General features: G+C 45.2%; 1 protein-coding gene across 2 annotated transcripts in view; it reads left to right on the top strand.

Annotated features, from left to right (window-relative positions):
• Positions 1-17,532, top strand: part of LOC136617321 (uncharacterized) — a 177,770-nt gene that overhangs the window by 112,934 nt on the left and 47,304 nt on the right. Inside the window, exon 1 of one of the 2 annotated variants that reach the window (XM_066594248.1) lies at positions 14,902-15,005. The exons of the other annotated variant lie outside the window; for it this stretch is intronic. The gene's annotated coding sequence lies outside the window, so the exon portion shown is untranslated. Of the gene's footprint in view, positions 1-14,901; positions 15,006-17,532 lie in introns of those variants that run through there. 2 annotated transcript variants of the gene reach the window in all.

Below are 17,532 nucleotides of genomic sequence, written 5' to 3'. Positions count from 1 at the left end.
ATCAAATGATCTTTTATGATGCACGGGATAGGTAGACTGTATCACCCAATGTGATCTGAAAAAAAACAAACACATAACATAATTAGTGAAATGTTGTGATTAAAAATAAAATGCAAGTACGAATCACAAAGCACCGAAAATATCACAATGCCCACTAATTGAGATATAATAATGGATTGTATTCCACATTTAATCCATTGGGGGTCAGGGAATCCAATCTAAAAATCCATTTAGCCTCCAACAGTTTTAATTTCTGTTCCCTATTTCCTCCCCTAATATCCTTATCAACCGAGTCTATTACCATAAAGCGGAATTGGCTGATGGTATGGTTGTGTTCATCAAAATGTCGGGGAATGGGAAGATCCAATTTGTTTGTCCTGATATTGCTTTTATGATTTGACATGCGTTGCGAACCTCCGTAGTGGTTTGCCCCACATACTGAAGGCCGCAGGGGCAACAGACCAGATACACGACGAAAGCTGACCAGCAACTGTACCATCCACGTACGCGATATCTCTTTCCAGATCTAGGGTGCACAAAACTGTCCCCCTTCACCATGTTGTGACAAGACGCACAACCCAGGCACGGAAAGTTGCCCCTCTTAACCGGTGCCAATGTCCTTTGTATGGGACCGGAAATAGGAGCAACAGATGTACGGACTAAACAGTCCCTCAAATTCCGTGCCCGTTTGTAGGCCATCATAGAAGGACATGAGAACTCCACAATTTCAGGGTGACAGTTTGCAAGAACATGCCAGTGTTTTCTCAGCACATGTTGAATTTTCTTACTATGTGTCCCAAAAGTGGACACAAATGGAATCCGTTTCATTACCTTCTTGGTTCTGATCGACGGACTAAGAATAGACGCTCGTTCAATCTGTCTAACCCTGTGTGTCTGTTCATCCAGCAACTCATGTGGGTACCCCCTAGAGACGAATTTGTTGTACATCAACTCCAACCTTTCATCAAAGAATTCATCGCTAACCACCCGCCGGACCCTGAGCATCTGGCTCCAGGGTAAGGACTTAATCATGGCCGGCGGGTGGCAGCTGGAGTAATGTAATAGATTATTCCGATCCGTTGGTTTGATGTACAAATCCGTCTTCAAGTGGGTCCCCTGCTTCATAATCAGGACATCCAAAAACTGTATGGATGTATCTGAAGCCACAAGCGTGAATTTTAATTCAGGAAGAAAATCATTCAATTCCCTATGAAAGATGTCCAATTGCTCCCTTGAGCCATTCCATATGAGGAAGATGTCGTCAATGTACCTCCACCATACCTGGGCAAAGGCCCAGGATGGGGAGGTACAGAGACGCATCTCCTCCATATGGCGCATGTAGATGTTGGCATACGATGGGGCCATGTTGGACCCCATCGCAGTCCCTTGCAATTGCCGATAAAATCGGTTCTGATACAAAAAACAATTGTTGGATAAAACCAACGTCAACAATGTAAGGACAAAGTCCACACACTCCACAGACAAGGTGGATCTGGATAGATAGTATTCCACAGAGGCTATACCAATATCATGTTTAATGATCGTGTATAAAGAGGACACGTCAAAAGACGCCAAAATGGCTTCCTCCCTAATGGTAATAGAAGCCAATTTACAGAGAAAATCCGAAGTATCCTTGATGTATGATGCAGCCTCCATGGCATACCGTCTTAGAACTTTGTCCAGAAAACGAGAAACATTATTAAATAAGGACCCCCTACCCGAAACGATAGGTCGTCCCGGGGGATGTTGTACATCCTTGTGGATCTTAGGTAACGTATATATTTTAGCCATAATCGGGTATTCTGGACATAAAAAATCAAACAATTGTTGATCTATTAAACCCTGATTTTTAGCCCTGTCCAGAACCAATCTCAGTCCCTGCCTGGCTTCATTGGTTGGATCTGATGGCAATATCTCATAAACCATAGAATCGGACAATTGTGTCTCCAGCTCTTGATGATAATACTGGGTGTCCATGATAACAATAGCTCCTCCTTTATCCGCAGGGCGGATAGTTACTGATTCGTCTTTACTGAGTGACCTAATAGACTGCCACTCAGTTCTACTCATATTGGACTGTGCCTTGTGTTTACTCCGTCGTGCTCTTATACTCGCAATATCATGATTAATCAATCGTGAGTATGCATCAACAGAGGAATTACCCCCTGGTGGTTGGTACTTACTCGGATTCCGCAGGCCAACATTTTTAGAAGAAAAACATATGTCATCATTACCACCCGACACATTAGAGCTTTGATCGCTCTCAGTAGTTGAAAATTGTGTACATAATCTCAAACGTCTCACAAATTGTCTAACGCTAATGTCAATGTCAAACCATTCCGTGTCACCCACAGGGACAAATGAGAGGCCCTTCGACAGGGCACGTTCTTGTATCACAGAAAGAGGTTTAGCAGAGATATTCACTACAGGTACCTCACTTATCTCCTGGTTTTGGATCCCGACCGAGTTTGTATCGTCCTGGGGTCTCTTCCGGGAGCGGTCGTGCTTCCTTCCCCCCCGACTCCTTCTCCTGTTCGAAGCGTGGTACCGGCCCCTCTCGGGGGTCGTTGCCCTAAAAAAGGCTCCACCGTGGAGGAGGATAGACCCATCTCTTCGGCCGACTCAGATCCCGCTGAGGACCATCCAAATTGGGATTTACCCCATCTTGGTCTTCTCTGTCTAAACTTCTTCCTGGCCAAATTGTTGCCAGACTGAGTATTGGGGCCACTTTGCCAATTGTATACTTTACCAGATACATAGTCCTGTTCGTCCCTGGACCATTTATTACGTTTCGTATGCTCAACCTCATTCTTGTACCGCTGTGAAGAATTTTTAATTCTCTCCAGACAGCTGTTCAATTCTGACTCCGACAGCATAGTGCGAATTTCTTGTTCCATAGTCGTAATGGTAGTCGTGGTTTTCATTATCTCGTCCTGCAAAAACTCCAAGTTGAGCAAAATTAAATCAAATGCAAATTTATTTGCAATACATACAAACTTCTCCAGAAAAGCTTCATTGTCCGCAAATAACGTAGGGCGAGTATGCGGTCGTAGACCTCTGGGAATTCTCTGTGCCAGGTAATATTCCCGCAATGTTGTGGAATGCAATTTCAAGGCAATGAGGTGCTTAGTGGTAGATTCATACTTGCGCAGGTGGACCTTAACATCAGGTGTACTAAACAAGGTATTGTCCTTTTCTGAGCGTCCAATGATGCGGGCCGCATCATCTACAGTGTATGAGAACACTCTGGGCTTACCAGGCTCCCCAACTGGTCGATTAGACATAGAGGAATCCTCTTGAGATGCTCGCGATCCTGGATCCATAATATTAGCTATCCAAAAATGTTGAATGGATCACAGCACACTCTTTACCTTATGGTATGTAAGGGAGGACCGTCCTCATAACCAGTGCGCGCTCAATTCAAGGTCCTGGATCCTGGACCTTCGTTTAAACAGCATAAAGATTTGAGAGAGCAGCACTCCAGGGATTTTCAATAAAATAAAAATCTTTATTGCCCCACAGAAACAACGTTTCAACTCTCTGCTGAGAGTCTTTGTCAAGTCCTAATACATACATGTGCAAGCCCACTTTAAATACCCCCCATGGCTCCACCTTCACCAATCACAATTCCCTTTACAAAATACATTTAAAAGCAAAGCATTCACATTGGGTGTATACAATTCCTACCCCTGGTGCAGAGTAATCAACAACGTTAAAGGTAAGGGTGTCATGCTGGGCGTCTCATCCTCAGTTGCCGGTCCGGTCGCAGTCCTTCCACGTCAGCGCTCCCGCCCGGGATCCCGCGAGATGACCACGGGACCTCCCACCGAGACGTCACAGACAGCTGTTAGACCTCTCCGGCTAGAGATCCCGCGAGACTACCGCGGGATTCCTCTATGTAATCACCCAGTCACTCTTCAGAATGAAACACATCCAACACGGAGCCCGCTGTGGTCATCCCCTGCATTACTCCCATAGAATATAAAAGACACACATATTATCGGCATAACGCTCTGTGCGCATGCGCATGCAATCAATTCATGATGTAAGTACACATCGCTATTAGAGCCCGATCGCATCGCATATCCGGCTCCCCCTGCACATACATAACCGCTGCCAAAGCCTATTAGTGGACATTACCACATGTCTCAAATCCAACGATGACCTAAATCCACTCTGACACGAGCGCATCGTAAATCTGACATGAATAATTAATATGATCAACCCCCCAAGTATATGTATATATCAGTGCAGCTATTACAACTATCGATCATTTCTAACAGCTGCAATAACACCTGAATGACCAATACAAAAGAACAAAAGCATGACACCACACCATCATTCCAACTGCTCAATAATTTATTATATTTGTTTTATCAAATGATCTTTTATGATGCACGGGATAGGTAGACTGTATCACCCAATGTGATCTGAAAAAAAACAAACACATAACATAATTAGTGAAATGTTGTGATTAAAAATAAAATGCAAGTACGAATCACAAAGCACCGAAAATATCACAATGCCCACTAATTGAGATATAATAATGGATTGTATTCCACATTTAATCCATTGGGGGTCAGGGAATCCAATCTAAAAATCCATTTAGCCTCCAACAGTTTTAATTTCTGTTCCCTATTTCCTCCCCTAATATCCTTATCAACCGAGTCTATTACCATAAAGCGGAATTGGCTGATGGTATGGTTGTGTTCATCAAAATGTCGGGGAATGGGAAGATCCAATTTGTTTGTCCTGATATTGCTTTTATGATTTGACATGCGTTGCGAACCTCCGTAGTGGTTTGCCCCACATACTGAAGGCCGCAGGGGCAACAGACCAGATACACGACGAAAGCTGACCAGCAACTGTACCATCCACGTACGCGATATCTCTTTCCAGATCTAGGGTGCACAAAACTGTCCCCCTTCACCATGTTGTGACAAGACGCACAACCCAGGCACGGAAAGTTGCCCCTCTTAACCGGTGCCAATGTCCTTTGTATGGGACCGGAAATAGGAGCAACAGATGTACGGACTAAACAGTCCCTCAAATTCCGTGCCCGTTTGTAGGCCATCATAGAAGGACATGAGAACTCCACAATTTCAGGGTGACAGTTTGCAAGAACATGCCAGTGTTTTCTCAGCACATGTTGAATTTTCTTACTATGTGTCCCAAAAGTGGACACAAATGGAATCCGTTTCATTACCTTCTTGGTTCTGATCGACGGACTAAGAATAGACGCTCGTTCAATCTGTCTAACCCTGTGTGTCTGTTCATCCAGCAACTCATGTGGGTACCCCCTAGAGACGAATTTGTTGTACATCAACTCCAACCTTTCATCAAAGAATTCATCGCTAACCACCCGCCGGACCCTGAGCATCTGGCTCCAGGGTAAGGACTTAATCATGGCCGGCGGGTGGCAGCTGGAGTAATGTAATAGATTATTCCGATCCGTTGGTTTGATGTACAAATCCGTCTTCAAGTGGGTCCCCTGCTTCATAATCAGGACATCCAAAAACTGTATGGATGTATCTGAAGCCACAAGCGTGAATTTTAATTCAGGAAGAAAATCATTCAATTCCCTATGAAAGATGTCCAATTGCTCCCTTGAGCCATTCCATATGAGGAAGATGTCGTCAATGTACCTCCACCATACCTGGGCAAAGGCCCAGGATGGGGAGGTACAGAGACGCATCTCCTCCATATGGCGCATGTAGATGTTGGCATACGATGGGGCCATGTTGGACCCCATCGCAGTCCCTTGCAATTGCCGATAAAATCGGTTCTGATACAAAAAACAATTGTTGGATAAAACCAACGTCAACAATGTAAGGACAAAGTCCACACACTCCACAGACAAGGTGGATCTGGATAGATAGTATTCCACAGAGGCTATACCAATATCATGTTTAATGATCGTGTATAAAGAGGACACGTCAAAAGACGCCAAAATGGCTTCCTCCCTAATGGTAATAGAAGCCAATTTACAGAGAAAATCCGAAGTATCCTTGATGTATGATGCAGCCTCCATGGCATACCGTCTTAGAACTTTGTCCAGAAAACGAGAAACATTATTAAATAAGGACCCCCTACCCGAAACGATAGGTCGTCCCGGGGGATGTTGTACATCCTTGTGGATCTTAGGTAACGTATATATTTTAGCCATAATCGGGTATTCTGGACATAAAAAATCAAACAATTGTTGATCTATTAAACCCTGATTTTTAGCCCTGTCCAGAACCAATCTCAGTCCCTGCCTGGCTTCATTGGTTGGATCTGATGGCAATATCTCATAAACCATAGAATCGGACAATTGTGTCTCCAGCTCTTGATGATAATACTGGGTGTCCATGATAACAATAGCTCCTCCTTTATCCGCAGGGCGGATAGTTACTGATTCGTCTTTACTGAGTGACCTAATAGACTGCCACTCAGTTCTACTCATATTGGACTGTGCCTTGTGTTTACTCCGTCGTGCTCTTATACTCGCAATATCATGATTAATCAATCGTGAGTATGCATCAACAGAGGAATTACCCCCTGGTGGTTGGTACTTACTCGGATTCCGCAGGCCAACATTTTTAGAAGAAAAACATATGTCATCATTACCACCCGACACATTAGAGCTTTGATCGCTCTCAGTAGTTGAAAATTGTGTACATAATCTCAAACGTCTCACAAATTGTCTAACGCTAATGTCAATGTCAAACCATTCCGTGTCACCCACAGGGACAAATGAGAGGCCCTTCGACAGGGCACGTTCTTGTATCACAGAAAGAGGTTTAGCAGAGATATTCACTACAGGTACCTCACTTATCTCCTGGTTTTGGATCCCGACCGAGTTTGTATCGTCCTGGGGTCTCTTCCGGGAGCGGTCGTGCTTCCTTCCCCCCCGACTCCTTCTCCTGTTCGAAGCGTGGTACCGGCCCCTCTCGGGGGTCGTTGCCCTAAAAAAGGCTCCACCGTGGAGGAGGATAGACCCATCTCTTCGGCCGACTCAGATCCCGCTGAGGACCATCCAAATTGGGATTTACCCCATCTTGGTCTTCTCTGTCTAAACTTCTTCCTGGCCAAATTGTTGCCAGACTGAGTATTGGGGCCACTTTGCCAATTGTATACTTTACCAGATACATAGTCCTGTTCGTCCCTGGACCATTTATTACGTTTCGTATGCTCAACCTCATTCTTGTACCGCTGTGAAGAATTTTTAATTCTCTCCAGACAGCTGTTCAATTCTGACTCCGACAGCATAGTGCGAATTTCTTGTTCCATAGTCGTAATGGTAGTCGTGGTTTTCATTATCTCGTCCTGCAAAAACTCCAAGTTGAGCAAAATTAAATCAAATGCAAATTTATTTGCAATACATACAAACTTCTCCAGAAAAGCTTCATTGTCCGCAAATAACGTAGGGCGAGTATGCGGTCGTAGACCTCTGGGAATTCTCTGTGCCAGGTAATATTCCCGCAATGTTGTGGAATGCAATTTCAAGGCAATGAGGTGCTTAGTGGTAGATTCATACTTGCGCAGGTGGACCTTAACATCAGGTGTACTAAACAAGGTATTGTCCTTTTCTGAGCGTCCAATGATGCGGGCCGCATCATCTACAGTGTATGAGAACACTCTGGGCTTACCAGGCTCCCCAACTGGTCGATTAGACATAGAGGAATCCTCTTGAGATGCTCGCGATCCTGGATCCATAATATTAGCTATCCAAAAATGTTGAATGGATCACAGCACACTCTTTACCTTATGGTATGTAAGGGAGGACCGTCCTCATAACCAGTGCGCGCTCAATTCAAGGTCCTGGATCCTGGACCTTCGTTTAAACAGCATAAAGATTTGAGAGAGCAGCACTCCAGGGATTTTCAATAAAATAAAAATCTTTATTGCCCCACAGAAACAACGTTTCAACTCTCTGCTGAGAGTCTTTGTCAAGTCCTAATACATACATGTGCAAGCCCACTTTAAATACCCCCCATGGCTCCACCTTCACCAATCACAATTCCCTTTACAAAATACATTTAAAAGCAAAGCATTCACATTGGGTGTATACAATTCCTACCCCTGGTGCAGAGTAATCAACAACGTTAAAGGTAAGGGTGTCATGCTGGGCGTCTCATCCTCAGTTGCCGGTCCGGTCGCAGTCCTTCCACGTCAGCGCTCCCGCCCGGGATCCCGCGAGATGACCACGGGACCTCCCACCGAGACGTCACAGACAGCTGTTAGACCTCTCCGGCTAGAGATCCCGCGAGACTACCGCGGGATTCCTCTATGTAATCACCCAGTCACTCTTCAGAATGAAACACATCCAACACGGAGCCCGCTGTGGTCATCCCCTGCATTACTCCCATAGAATATAAAAGACACACATATTATCGGCATAACGCTCTGTGCGCATGCGCATGCAATCAATTCATGATGTAAGTACACATCGCTATTAGAGCCCGATCGCATCGCATATCCGGCTCCCCCTGCACATACATAACCGCTGCCAAAGCCTATTAGTGGACATTACCACATGTCTCAAATCCAACGATGACCTAAATCCACTCTGACACGAGCGCATCGTAAATCTGACATGAATAATTAATATGATCAACCCCCCAAGTATATGTATATATCAGTGCAGCTATTACAACTATCGATCATTTCTAACAGCTGCAATAACACCTGAATGACCAATACAAAAGAACAAAAGCATGACACCACACCATCATTCCAACTGCTCAATAATTTATTATATTTGTTTTATCAAATGATCTTTTATGATGCACGGGATAGGTAGACTGTATCACCCAATGTGATCTGAAAAAAAACAAACACATAACATAATTAGTGAAATGTTGTGATTAAAAATAAAATGCAAGTACGAATCACAAAGCACCGAAAATATCACAATGCCCACTAATTGAGATATAATAATGGATTGTATTCCACATTTAATCCATTGGGGGTCAGGGAATCCAATCTAAAAATCCATTTAGCCTCCAACAGTTTTAATTTCTGTTCCCTATTTCCTCCCCTAATATCCTTATCAACCGAGTCTATTACCATAAAGCGGAATTGGCTGATGGTATGGTTGTGTTCATCAAAATGTCGGGGAATGGGAAGATCCAATTTGTTTGTCCTGATATTGCTTTTATGATTTGACATGCGTTGCGAACCTCCGTAGTGGTTTGCCCCACATACTGAAGGCCGCAGGGGCAACAGACCAGATACACGACGAAAGCTGACCAGCAACTGTACCATCCACGTACGCGATATCTCTTTCCAGATCTAGGGTGCACAAAACTGTCCCCCTTCACCATGTTGTGACAAGACGCACAACCCAGGCACGGAAAGTTGCCCCTCTTAACCGGTGCCAATGTCCTTTGTATGGGACCGGAAATAGGAGCAACAGATGTACGGACTAAACAGTCCCTCAAATTCCGTGCCCGTTTGTAGGCCATCATAGAAGGACATGAGAACTCCACAATTTCAGGGTGACAGTTTGCAAGAACATGCCAGTGTTTTCTCAGCACATGTTGAATTTTCTTACTATGTGTCCCAAAAGTGGACACAAATGGAATCCGTTTCATTACCTTCTTGGTTCTGATCGACGGACTAAGAATAGACGCTCGTTCAATCTGTCTAACCCTGTGTGTCTGTTCATCCAGCAACTCATGTGGGTACCCCCTAGAGACGAATTTGTTGTACATCAACTCCAACCTTTCATCAAAGAATTCATCGCTAACCACCCGCCGGACCCTGAGCATCTGGTATGCAGTGAATACAGCAGCAAAAGAGTATACAACTTACCGCTACACCACAAATTACACCGAAGAGTCGACAAAGCCAAGATGCATTGAACCAGTACCCGAAGAGTCAGTTAAACCATCCCTGGTCCTTACGTCACCTGAGAGTCTGTACTAACTTTTTAATATCTTGCAAACTTTTATGAGTAGATTTCAAATTATCAGTTAAGTTTAACCAACACGTACCTTAAAACTCCTCACATCCATCATTTGTAGGTCTGTTCTGTAGAGCAGCTTTCTGAGGACCTCATACACCCAACAGTAGTAAGACAAGAGCCTGTGAGGTGAGTTCTTGCCATATGACATGCTATACCATTTCTTACCCTGCCATTAGTTATTGCCAGTCCCCAGACCCCCACTAGTGAGGCTCCCAGAGCTATTACTTCACTATTATTCAGCAGTGTGGGGGTCTCTCACAGGTTTCATCTAGCTGACAGGATTCTCTTTCTGCTCTACGTTGTAGTCAGGTGTCTGATGCCTGAGAATACCCAAGTGTGACAAAGTACACAAGATCCTGGCATATACCGCCCTGGGCGGCTGTAAGGTAATCTAACCATTGTGTGCTGGTTAGTAATTCTCTCCCCCCCCCCCTCCCCCCTAGCCACATACTGCTGTGGACGTGCGGATGCTGGCACATCACAGCAGAAAGTGGTAATGAGGGGAGGGGTGTAAGACGGCGTGGTACTCACTCGAGTAATGAGCACCATTGAGTATGCTAATACTCGAATGAGCATCAAGCTCGGATGAGCATGTTCGCTCAACTCTACTGAGAACCTCTTCTCATCTAGACAGCATGTAGCTTTCACGAAATAATCCCCGTAGTATGAGTGGGCCAATAAGCCATCCTCTTAACCATGCCCATAGACATTACATGAGGGTCACCATTAGGCCTCGGACAACTATCTGCAGCTCTCTTGTATTCAGGGCTTACGGTTTATGACAGGCATGGTGGCATGGCTACTACCGTGTGATCTCGGACTCCAGACAACGTGTCATCCAAGAGCAGGACATCCTACGCTCCGGCCTGACCTTCTACCGGCTTATGTTGTAGATGATTATTAGGTAGCCCAGTGCAATTCCCATAGAGGGTATGATTCGGATACAGAAATGTCCCCTAATCTGTGACCTCTACATGTAGACTTTGTCCAGGAGGGATAACAGTCTCTATGAGATGGCATAATGATGTCCAGGGGGCACCAAGCCATGATGATCCCCAGTCCAGAAGGACCAACCAGATGGCACTGAGCCATGATGATCCCCAGTCCAGAAGAACCAACCAGGGGGCACCAATCTATGACGACTTCAGTCCAGGAGGACCAACTAGGGGGCACTGAACAATGATGACCCCAAGTCCAGGAGGACCAACCAGGGGGCACCAATCTATGATGACTCCCAGTCCAGGAGGACCAACCAGGGGGCACTGAACAATGATGACCCCAAGTCCAGGAGGAGCAACCAGGGGACACCGAGCCATGATGACCCCCCGTCCAGTTGGACCAACCAGGGGGCACCGAGCCATGCTCCAACCATTACTGGGCCAGTTGTGCTCCGCTGTGATAAACAACACAGTGGGCCCAAGAATTATATCATACCGAGGCCTGCTCTCCTTCACAGCGAGGGGTGAAGCCAGCAGACACTATCAAGACCAGTGTTGTACCATTGGATTGGCGCATTGCCAACGTGGTTCCAATTTACAAAAAGGGGACCAAAAGTGAGCCTGGTAACTACTGGCCAGTAAGTCTCACTTCAGTAACGGGAAAAATATTCGAGGGGATTCTGAGAGACACCGTCGAAGAGTACCTCAAGGAGATCAAGGCAATAACTTCTCACCAGCATGGATTCATGAAGGGTCGCTCATGTCAGACAAATCTGATCAGTTTCTACCATGAAGTAAGCTCTAGGCTGGACCTCGGAGAGTCTATTGATCTTATATCTGGACTTCTCTAAAGCCTTTGACACCGTGCCGCATAATAGGCTGATATACAAAATGAGGCAGCTCGGACTGGGCGAAAACGTGTGTAAGTGGGTAAAAAATTGGCTCAATGATAGAAAGCAGAGGGTGGTAATAAATGGTTCATACTCTGATTGGGCCCCCGTCGCTAGTGGGGGCCACAGGGTTCAGTATTAGGCCCCATCCTGTTCAATATATTTATCAACGACCTGATAGAGGGGCTGCACAGCAAAATATCAATATTTGTAGATGACACAAAATTATACAATATAATTAATGCAACGGAGGACAATGTGCGGCTACAAACGGACCGAGATAAGCCGGGGGCTTGGGGGGGGGGGGGGGGGGGGAAATGGCAAATGAAGTTCAATGTTGATAAATGTAAGGTTCTGCATATGGGCAGCAAAAACGGATGTTACCAATATTCGCTTAATGGGGTACCGCTAGGGAAAAGTGATATGGAAAAAAACCTGGGGGTACTAGTGGATTGTAGACTAAACTGCAGTAACCAATGCCAGTCAGCTGCTGCAAAGGCAAATAAAGTCTTGAGATGCATGAAGAGGTATAGGGGCGAAGGACGAGAACATTATCCTTCCATTATATAAGGCACTTGTCAGGCCCCACATGGAATACTGCGTACAGTTCTGGTCACCGGGGCTCAGGAAAGATGTCACAGTGCTGGAGGGGTTCAAAGAAGGGCAACTAAACTAATACATGGAATGACGGGACTGGAATACCCAGAGGGGCACCAAAACTGGGATTATTCACCCCGGAAAAAAGACGGCTAAGGGGCGACCAAATAACTGTATAAATCCATGAGGGGACGATACAGGGATCTCTGCCAGGATCTGTTTATACCCAGGACTGCGACGGTAACAAGAGGGCATCCGCTACGATTAGAGGAAAGCAGGTTTCATCACCAACACAGAAGGGGGTTCTTTACTGTAAGAGCAGTGAGACTGTGGAACTCTCTGCCTGAGGACGTGGTGATGGCAGGATCCATAGAGGAGTTTAAGAGGGACTAGATGTCTTTCTGGAGAGGAAGGATATTACAGGATATAAATCTTAGGCTAATTGTTAATCCGGGTATACAGGCAGGTAGGAACTATTAGGGGTTGATCCAGGGAACAGTCTGATTGCCATTAGGGAGTCGGGAAGGAATTTTTTCCCCAAAAGGCCTAATTGGTTCCTGCCTCTTGGTTTTTTTTGCCTTCCTCTGGATCAACAACACAGGAGTATAAACAGGCTGGACTAGATGGACATTGTCTTCATTCGGCCTTACATACTATGTTACTATGACGTAGAGGAGAACATGTAACAACCACCACACATCCTCCTGCCACACCGAAATATACTGACCACATTGGAAGTCGGCACGAGAATTCTCAGCCATAAGAGCACCATCCGTATTGGCAAAAGTAACTTGCCTGTACTGTGTCATTGTGCGTCGGCGGGGCATACGGTCAGCCAACTGAAATACCGGATCATTGATGACGTAGCATCTAAGATCAGGGGTGGTGACGGAACGATTGCTCAAACAGAAGGAGCTTACGTGGATATTATTTGGATGCGCTGTCACCAAATGGTACGAAGATGGAGTTTAACGCTGCTCTATTCTCTGATGATGCGAATTGTCTCTGATTGTCTCTGCATTCAGACATATAGGATTGCTGTGGTTTTTATGTCTTTTATGTGTTTTTAATTGTGTGCACTTTTTGCCATAGGTGGGCTGCTCGCTGGCCAGTGTCGGTGGGGTACGGCCGAGTGCTATACCTATGCTGATCCAATGTCTCCCTGTTTTCGTCCTTCAGCTCTATGATCTCTGTAGTGCGCCCGTTGACCTGTGATGTGTCCCCATACTACATGATTGCAGCACTGAAGTCTGATCTATAGAGCTGCACCTGATCCAGTGTATGGGCCCCTGGTATAGCCTCATGGCTTGTCTCTGATCCGCTGTTGGGGCCCGGTGCCTGACTGCTGAGGATGTGTTCGCACACTGATGACCCCTGCAGGCTCCACAGCACAAGGCAATTGTCTTAATTGACCTGTGTATTTAGGGTAAGCAGAGGGGATGTGAGACAGGCCGGACAGGGATCCATTAGGATCGTAACGTCGCTGGCATCACTGCATCTGTTTATTGCTGTACGAGGGACCTGAAGGAATGCCGTGGATGCTGACGCTAAATGTGCTGCTTCTCTACACCGACTCTATATATACTGCCCGGGCTGCAGGACCTGGAGTGACATCACTAGCATGTGATCAAAGGGGGGGGGGCAGGGGGCGGAGAGGAGGGAGGAGAACATCCAACAACCAATCACTGTGAACCAGCCAACCCAAATAACCAATCACTGTGAACCAGCCAACCCAAACAACCAATCAGGTAGAATCAGCCAACCCAAACAACCAATCAGGTAGAATCAGCCAACCCAAACAACCAATCAGGTAGAATCAGCCAACCCAAACAACCAATCACTGTGAACCAGCCAACCCAAACAACCAATCAGGTAGAATCAGCCAACCCAAACAACCAATCAGGTAGAATCAGCCAACCCAAACAACCAATCAGGTTGTGAATCAAGCAGAACTGTTGTGGAATATATATATACTAGCTGATATACCCGGCTTCGCCCGAGTTAATTTGGTACTGGTGTTTATCTGGTGTTCACACGGAAAATCTTATGAAGTCGTGGTTACTTTAGAGATACTGAGGAAAAACATATGTTCACCATTTTGCATAGTTCTCTGCGTTACCCAGGAAACACCACGTGGAGGTAACCATGCGACGTTTCCTTCATATAAAATGACATCAGGAAGTGAGAGAATTAGATTACATACGTAAAATTTGGACACTAATTCTTTTGCGCTTAGAATTGAATAATCGAGTTGGGACCCATTAGCTTTTCCTATTTTGGAGATAATCTATTCTTCCGCCAAATTTTATGTTTCCATGACATCGGGAAGTTGGAGAATTAGTGCCCAGTCAGTCAGTGAGGGCTTTCGTCTTTATATATATAGATGCCTGCCACACTGAACTACATCGGCTCTATATATACTACCAGAACCGTAGGACCTGGGATGACATCACCACCATGTGATCAGGGGGAGGAGCTCCACTATACATTCTGGTCTCATGGCTATGATGTCATCAAAGGTCCTCAAGACCATCAAGATTTATCATCTACTGTATACAGAGCGGGTCAACGTGTGCTGTGCTCTCTGTTATCAGCCGGTATCAGAGGATATATATATAAAGCAATACGGTAAGCTGACATCAAGGGTTGTTCTCTCTGTTATCAGCTGGTATCAGAGGCTATATATATATATATACAGCAGTACAGTAAGCTGACATCAGGAGTTGCTCTCTGTTATCAGCCAGTATTAGAGGATATATATATACAGCAGTATGGTAAGCTGACATCAGGGGTTGCGCTCTCTGTTATCAGCCAGTATCAGGGGATATATATACAGCAATACGGTAAGCTGAAATCGGGGGGTTGCGCTCTCTGTTATCAGCTGGTATCAGAGGATATATATATACAGCAGTACAGTAAGCTGACATCGGGGTTGCACTCTCAGCTGGTATCAGGAGATGTGTATGTGTCTGTGTGTGCATATATATATATTCTATAGGTCCTAAATAGAAAAAGTAACAGGACCACAACTTAAAAATTCAACTCTAAGGCAGCCTGCACACGAGCGGAAATCCTGCCGCGGGATTTCCGCCGCTGAAAGTTGCATAGGAGTGCATTACAATACGCACTCCTATGCAGACGGCCGCGGTTTGGCCGCGCGAAATCTCGCGCAGCAAACAAACCGCGGCATGTCCTAATTTTCTGCGGGGCACGCACTCACCCGGCCGCCGGCTCCGGGCTGCCCATGCGTCGGCTGCGCCGCAGCCGGCACATGAAAGAGCCGGGGCCGCCAGGCGCGGGAGAGTACGCGCTCGTCCCTGCAGGCGCTCGGGTCGGATCGCGCGGCGACAATTCTCGCTGCCGGATCCGACTCGCTCGTCTGCAGGCGGCCTATGTGTGAAAAAATTGTGAAAATCTGCAATACCTGACATAGTTACTTTTTTCAGAAACAGTAAAGCCTAGGAAAATTATGTGTATATACTGAGGAGAATCTACCTCACCTCTATGTGTATATACTGAGGAGAATCTACCTCCCCTCTATGTGTATATACTGAGGAGAATCTATCTCACCTCTATATGTATATACTGAGGAGAATCTACCTCCCCCCTATGTGTATATACTGAGGGGAACCTACCTCACCACTATGTGTATATACTGAGGAGAACCTACCTCACCTCTATGTGTATATACTGAGGAGTATCTACCTCCCCTCGGTGTGTATATACTGAGGAGAATCTACCACATCTCTATGTGTATATACTGAGGAGAATCTACATCACCTCTATGTGTATATACTGAGTAGAATCTACCTCACCTCTATGTGTATATACTGAGGAGAATCTACCTCACCTCTATGTGTGTACATACTGAGGAGAATCTACCTCACCTCTATGTGTTTATACTGAGGAGAATCTACCTCACCACTATGTGTATATACTGAGGAGAATCTACCACATCTCTATGTGTATATACTGAGGAGAATCTACCTCCCCTCTGTGTGTATATGCTGAGGAGAATCTACCTCACCTCTATGTGTATATACTGAGGAGAATCTACCTCACCTCTATGTGTATATACTGAGGAGAATCTACCACATCTCTATGTGTATATACTGAGGAGAATCTACCTCACCTCTATGTGTATATACTGAGGAGAATCTACCTCTCCTCTATGTGTATATACTGAGGAGAATCTACCTCACCTCTATGTGTATATACTGAGAAGAATCTACCTCACCTCTATGTGTATATACTGAGGAGAATCTACCTCACATCTATGTGTATATACTGAGGAGAATCTACCTCACCTTTATGTGTATATACTGAGGAGAATCTACCTCACCTCTATGTGTATATACTGAGAAGAATCTACCTCCCCTCTATGTGTATATACTGAGGAGAATCTACCTCCCCTCTATGTGTATATACTGAGGAGAATCTACCACATCTCTATGTGTATATACTGAGGAGAATCTACCTCACCTCTGTGTATATACTGAGGAGAATCTACCTCACCTCTATGTGTATATACTGAGGAGAATCTACCTCCCCTCTATGTGTATATACTAAGGAGAATCTACCTCACCTCTATGTGTATATACTAAGGAGAATCTACCTCACCTCTATGTGTATATACTGAGGAGAATCTACCTCACCTCTATGTGTATATACTGAGAAGAATCTGCCTCACCTCTATGTGTATATACTGAGGAGAATCTACCTCACCTCTATGTGTATATACTGAGGAGAATCTACCTCACCTCTGTGTGTGTATATACTGAGGAGAATCTACCTCACCTCTATGTGTATATACTGAGGAGAATCTACCTCCCCTCTGTGTGTATATGCTGAGGAGAATCTACCTCACCTCTATGTGTATATACTGAGGAGAATCTACCTCACCTCTATGTGTATATACTGAGGAGAATCTACCACATCTCTATGTGTATATACTGAGGAGAATCTACCTCACCTCTATGTGTATATACTGAGGAGAATCTACCACATCTCTATGTGTATATACTGAGGAGAATCTACCTCACCTCTATGTGTATATACTGAGAAGAATCTACCTCCCCTCTATGTGTATATACTGAGGAGAATCTACCTCCCCTCTATGTGTATATACTGAGGAGAATCTACCACATCTCTATGT

This window comes from Eleutherodactylus coqui, chromosome 1, assembly GCF_035609145.1.
Source record: "Eleutherodactylus coqui strain aEleCoq1 chromosome 1, aEleCoq1.hap1, whole genome shotgun sequence".
NCBI classification, from domain to species: Eukaryota; Metazoa; Chordata; class Amphibia; order Anura; family Eleutherodactylidae; genus Eleutherodactylus; species Eleutherodactylus coqui.
Note: the sequence above shows the minus strand (reverse complement) of the source record. Positions and strands in the feature narration are given on the sequence as shown.